The following is a 6000-nucleotide window of genomic DNA, read 5'->3' as shown; positions in this document are numbered from 1 at the left end:
TGCTGATTTCTAAGCAACCAGAGTTCTTAACCTGGCACTGATTTCTAAGCAGCCAGAGATTTCTAAGCAGGCAGAGTTCTTAAACCTGTGGTAACAATGGGGGTTCTGGCAACTACGCAGTAAGGCTGCGCCAATATAATAATCAACAAGAAAATGCCAGTACTGCACTTCAATTTAATGTTTTTCTAATTGAGTAACAATCCTCAATTATAAAGGACCAATCTTTTAGTCTTGTTTTTTGAATAGTTCTTTTTATTATTAGAACATTATTCCTTCTGTTTTTTTATCTATTTTTGTTGAACCTTGTTTCACAACAAGAATGATATCACAAACATGGAGACTTAGAACGCAAAATACACACAATATGTCACAAAATTATCACTATTCCACATTGAATGTATCACATTGCAAGCAAAATAAACAAGATAAACATTCAAAAGACAACATTACGTGAACTTAGAAACACAAACATAAAAAACTGGACAAATAGACAACAAATTGACCTATAGGCTGGTTTCGCAACTAGTGTACACGCCCTGTATTGAATGAAAGTTTTTTGGCAAACAGGTGCGGGTACTAGTGATTAGTAACGAATGTTGTTTCTGCTTATTTACACATAATAGACCATCTAATAATTCAGTTTTCAAATTTGTAATCCTGGGAAGATTGGTCTATTAAAGAACACAATGGTGAAGAGAACAGGGGTCGACGCGTTTCGAATCCCTTATGTGCCAGGGATTCTCATCAGGACCGTGAAGAATCAATCTATGGGGGTGAATAAAAAACACTCTGTCAGTCATACTCAGAACACTCAACTTCTATCAGTCACCCACACTCTCTCTTAGATCATACCTGTATTCAAGAGTCAGAGGTCGGTCTCTCTACAGGGTAGCTAATCCGGTAACTGTAATATTAAGGATTGAATGGGCATAATTAGTATCAGTTGGCCAGTCTGCTGGCATAATCATGTCAGTCATCTTTCAGGGTACTTACATACATGGGCGGTGTGACCGCGTGGTCAGAATGATTTAAGTTGTGTCGAACACTCCTGTGATGAAAACAAGAGGTTGGTATTAGTGATCATAAGCTACGGTCCGGGCATATCGCACTTGTACTCGTTGTAACATAAAACGGGTTCTCTGAGCAACCTCTCGCGCTGTTTGGGGTACCTGACTTAGTGGATTTGCTGTACCCTTAATTAGAAAAAATTAGAAAAAATTCCCGGGGTGGAAACCTTCGTGGATCATTGGAGGACATGACAAGTCTGAACATATTTTCGACACGCTGGTTTTTTCAAACATTAATGTAACGCTTGGGTTGTGCTCTTACCGGTGGCGTTTAGTTACGGATTTGCTAGACCTTTAATTAGAAAAAATTGCCGGGATTGAAACCCTCGTGAATCATTGGAGGACATGACAAGTCTGAACATATTTTCGACACGCTGGTTTTCTCAAACATTAATGTGACGCTGGGGTTGGCGCTCTTACCGGTGGCGTTTAGTTAAGTATCCTCCATACGCGGCTCCGTTTAGGTATTGCGGCGCAGGATGCCTTGGGTCTGGCCGGGTTTCTAAAATTAAAATGACAGTCTAAGCTCGTTTTTCTAAGAAAGCCCATCTAAGCTCGTTTTCAGAAGAGCGTAATTCGTTCAGCACAAAGTCGAAATTGCCGATTGGTCGGTGCTAGAGAAAGCTTACCGGTGCTCTCTAGTCGAGTCTCCTCCTTGGCTCCGTTCAGTGAAGCGTTGTGTGTGTATTGATGCCGGTTAACCCGGTTGTATAAGTCCTACGACCTTGCTGATAAGGATTCTGGGAATCGTAGTTTTTTAGCTGTGTGACGTGGATATAGATTGGACGCGAGTGCGCAAAGACATGTTGTAGTCCGTTTATTGCTCGATGTGCCGATTCCTCATGTATTTCACTGTTGCCTGGCAACCAATACAAGAGGTATGGTTCCTGTTACCTACTGGATCCATGATTGCTTACCACAGTGTAAGAAGTTAAGAGAGACCTACCACTTTATAAGTTATAAAGTTCCGACATCTCGTTCAAGCCTTGGGTGGCTGAATTGAATTTTAGAATCAGCATTGCTTCTCTTTGTTTTAGTTTGGCCTCTAGGTCTCCGCCCCTCTGGTCACGCTCTAATTTTGAGATGACGGTCCATCTGAAGTCCAGGTCTCCGTGTGACTCATCATTCCAGTGTTGTACAAGAGGTGCTGAGGTGATTTTTTTCTTAATTCTGGATTTGTGTTGGGAGATTCTCTGTCTGATTTCCTGATTGGTTTTTCCTATGTACAATTTTGGGCATGGACATAGAATGGCATAGATCAAGTTTTTAGATTTGCAGTTCGAAAAGGTGTTATGTTTCCATGAGATTCCTTCGTGTTGGAATACATTCCCCTCAATCGTGGAGTTGCAACACATGCATGTTCCACACTTTTTGTGCCCTGCGACAGGGGGTAAATTGACAAATTGACGTATTGTCGAGGTCTTTTTGCTGGGAACCGCGGCTCTGACGACTTGGTTCGACACAACTTAAATCATTCTGACCACGCGGTCACACCGCCCATGTATGTAAGTACCCTGAAAGATGACTGACATGATTATGCCAGCAGACTGGCCAACTGATACTAATTATGCCCATTCAATCCTTAATATTACAGTTACCGGATTAGCTACCCTGTAGAGAGACCGACCTCTGACTCTTGAATACAGGTATGATCTAAGAGAGAGTGTGGGTGACTGATAGAAGTTGAGTGTTCTGAGTATGACTGACAGAGTGTTTTTTATTCACCCCCATAGATTGATTCTTCACGGTCCTGATGAGAATCCCTGGCACATAAGGGATTCGAAACGCGTCGACCCCTGTTCTCTTCACCATTGTGTTCTTTAATAGACCAATCTTCCCAGGATTACAAATTTGAAAACTGAATTATTAGATGGTCTATTATGTGTAAATAAGCAGAAACAACATTCGTTACTAATCACTAGTACCCGCACCTGTTTGCCAAAAAACTTTCATTCAATACAGGGCGTGTACACTAGTTGCGAAACCAGCCTATAGGTCAATTTGTTGTCTATTTGTCCAGTTTTTTATGTTTGTGTTTCTAAGTTCACGTAATGTTGTCTTTTGAATGTTTATCTTGTTTATTTTGCTTGCAATGTGATACATTCAATGTGGAATAGTGATAATTTTGTGACATATTGTGTGTATTTTGCGTTCTAAGTCTCCATGTTTGTGATATCATTCTTGTTGTGAAACAAGGTTCAACAAAAATAGATAAAAAAACAGAAGGAATAATGTTCTAATAATAAAAAGAACTATTCAAAAAACAAGACTAAAAGATTGGTCCTTTATAATTGAGGATTGTTACTCAATTAGAAAAACATTAAATTGAAGTGCAGTACTGGCATTTTCTTGTTGATTATTATATTGGCGCAGCCTTACTGCGTAGTTGCCAGAACCCCCATTGTTACCACTTATTATAGCGGGTGTCCACCCGCGAGGTTCTCTATACCGCTGCTCAAGCATTGAACATTTAGACAGGTGTTTCTTGGTTCTCTGTCGGTTTCATCCTCCAGTTAGAACCACCCCACTTCCCCCCACTCTTAGCTTTTCACACTTTTGTTCATTTTTCTGAGTGATTGTTCCATGAGTGTATGAGTGAATGATTGCCGTTGGGGCCCTATTAAATGACTGTTGACTGCCCACACACTTGGACTATTGACTTAACATGTCTGAAGATCAAACTTTTGCATACAGCGAGGACCATATAAAGAATCTCTTAAAGAACCCTCCTTCCTTCGGTTCCGCTACTCTTAGTAGTACCGCACAAACTAACAACGAATCAGATAAACTCATTCGGTTAAAGAAAAAACAAATCCGCACGGATTTGCATGGCCACTACCTTCTCCAACACCTCAGGTCAGGCACAATACCTACAGGCTTGATTGTCAAAAATATACCCGTGATCTTTACGGAGGATCCCATCTACAAAAAAGGCTTCAGTTACATTGAAACCAAATGCAGCAGAGACCTCATGGTCTTAACCATCGAAACTGCACAAAGGTTATCTGTAGCTCAATTGGAAGAAATCGAAAAATTAGAAGCAGAAATTAAAGTCAATCCTTTGATTCAGGACTCCAAGATTCTTCTTGAAAAAGTTGATAAGGAAATTTTGGAATTTAAAGACTACACTGTGCAACAAAAAGAAAACAATTTTGATAGAGACAAACGGAATTTCACTCTTGAAAAGGCCTATCCCTACCTGCAACAAGATTTTTACTCTCGACCAGAAGCAAGACGCTTCCTATCGGAAAACCAAGGTCGATCAAGAACCAAATATCTAACTTTCTCGGATACATCATCAGGAGGAAGCGACTCTGAACCAGGTACATATAGACCTCAGTTTAACCGACGTGGAGGATACCAACAACAACAGTACCAACAAAATTTTCAACAAAATAAACAACAACAACAACAACAGCCTTTTTTGGACCAAGGCCAACAGAAAACCCGCGGCAAAACGAGATACAACCAGCCATGGGAAATGTCCACGAGGAGACAAAATTACAAAAACTAGGTATTTCATCAGTCATTAATCTTTCTAACAGAGTTCTGTCCTCGTCTGAAATAAGTGTACTAGAAAAGGGACTCTCATTTGTCCCCGCAAGACCTCCAGACTTTGTTAGACTAAAACTGGAATTCATTGAGTTCTGCAGGAAGATCCGCCTGATTGCATTTTTTTCAGGCAAAGAACTAATGTTGCAAACAGAAACCACGGGTCTAAAGAAAAAATCAACCTTTTGTCCACCAGCTTTTAAAATACCCAAAGAGGTTACTTATTTTGAAAAAACCGTGTTGTCAGCTATTTCTTCAGAAGAAAAAAAGAACAGAACCTTTACTAAACACAACCTGACAAAAAATGAGAAAGACGCACTACATTCTCTCAGAAATGATGAGAATATTATAGTTAAACAAGCCGACAAAGGCGGATCGATTGTGATTTGGGGTACCAACGAATATGTAGCAGAAGCCAATCGACAGCTACTAGACATCGAATGCTATCGGAAATTACGATCGGATCCAACGACTGAATTTCAGAACGAACTTGAAAAAATTCTACAAAACGGATTTGAACAAGGCTTTTTGGGCAAACATGAATTTGGTTACTTATCAAACAAACATCCACGAACACCACTATTTTATGTACTTCCTAAGGTACACAAGGATGCCAAATCACCACCAGGCCGCCCCATAATATCTGGGTGCGAATCACTGTTTGAACCCATCTCCAAGTTCATCGACTTTTTCCTCAAACCTTTTACACTAACAGTACAATCCTTTTTGAGAGACACCTCTGATTTCCTGTGCAAATTACAACAATTACCATTTACCGAGGGACATGACTTATTAGTAAGTATGGATATAGTTTCATTATATACCCAAATTCCCCAAGACCAGGCCCTGGAAGTTGTTGAAATCTTCTTGGATAAAAGAGATCGTCCAATGAGAGTCCCCACGGACTTCATTTTGGAATTGGCGAGAATGGCTTTAACCAAAAACTACTTTAAATTCCATGATGACTTCTTCCTCCAAATCAGGGGAGTAGCCATGGGCTGTCCCTTCGCCCCGGAGCTGGCTATACTCTTCATGAGTGTATATGAAGACAGACACATACATAATAACCACCCCTTCTCACAATGGCTAGGAGGCTGGGTACGTTTCATAGACGACATTTTTTTTTCACATGGTCCGGGACAGTGGAACAATTAACTGACTTCCATGGATGGCTTAATAGCCGCACAAGGGACATCAAATTCAGCATCCAGTCATCACCGACAAGACTTTCCTTCTTAGATGTGGAAGTATATTGTATAGATGGACAGTTGGTTACCACCCTCTTTAGAAAAGAGACTGACCGCAACAAATTCTTGCATTTCTCCAGCAACCACCCGCGCAGTCTAAAAGAGAATCTACCGATAGGCCAATTTCTCCGTAT

The sequence above is a fragment of the Lissotriton vulgaris genome, chromosome 8, assembly GCF_964263255.1.
Source record: "Lissotriton vulgaris chromosome 8, aLisVul1.2, whole genome shotgun sequence".
NCBI classification, from domain to species: domain Eukaryota; kingdom Metazoa; phylum Chordata; class Amphibia; order Caudata; family Salamandridae; genus Lissotriton; species Lissotriton vulgaris.
This window is presented reverse-complemented; position numbering follows the sequence as displayed.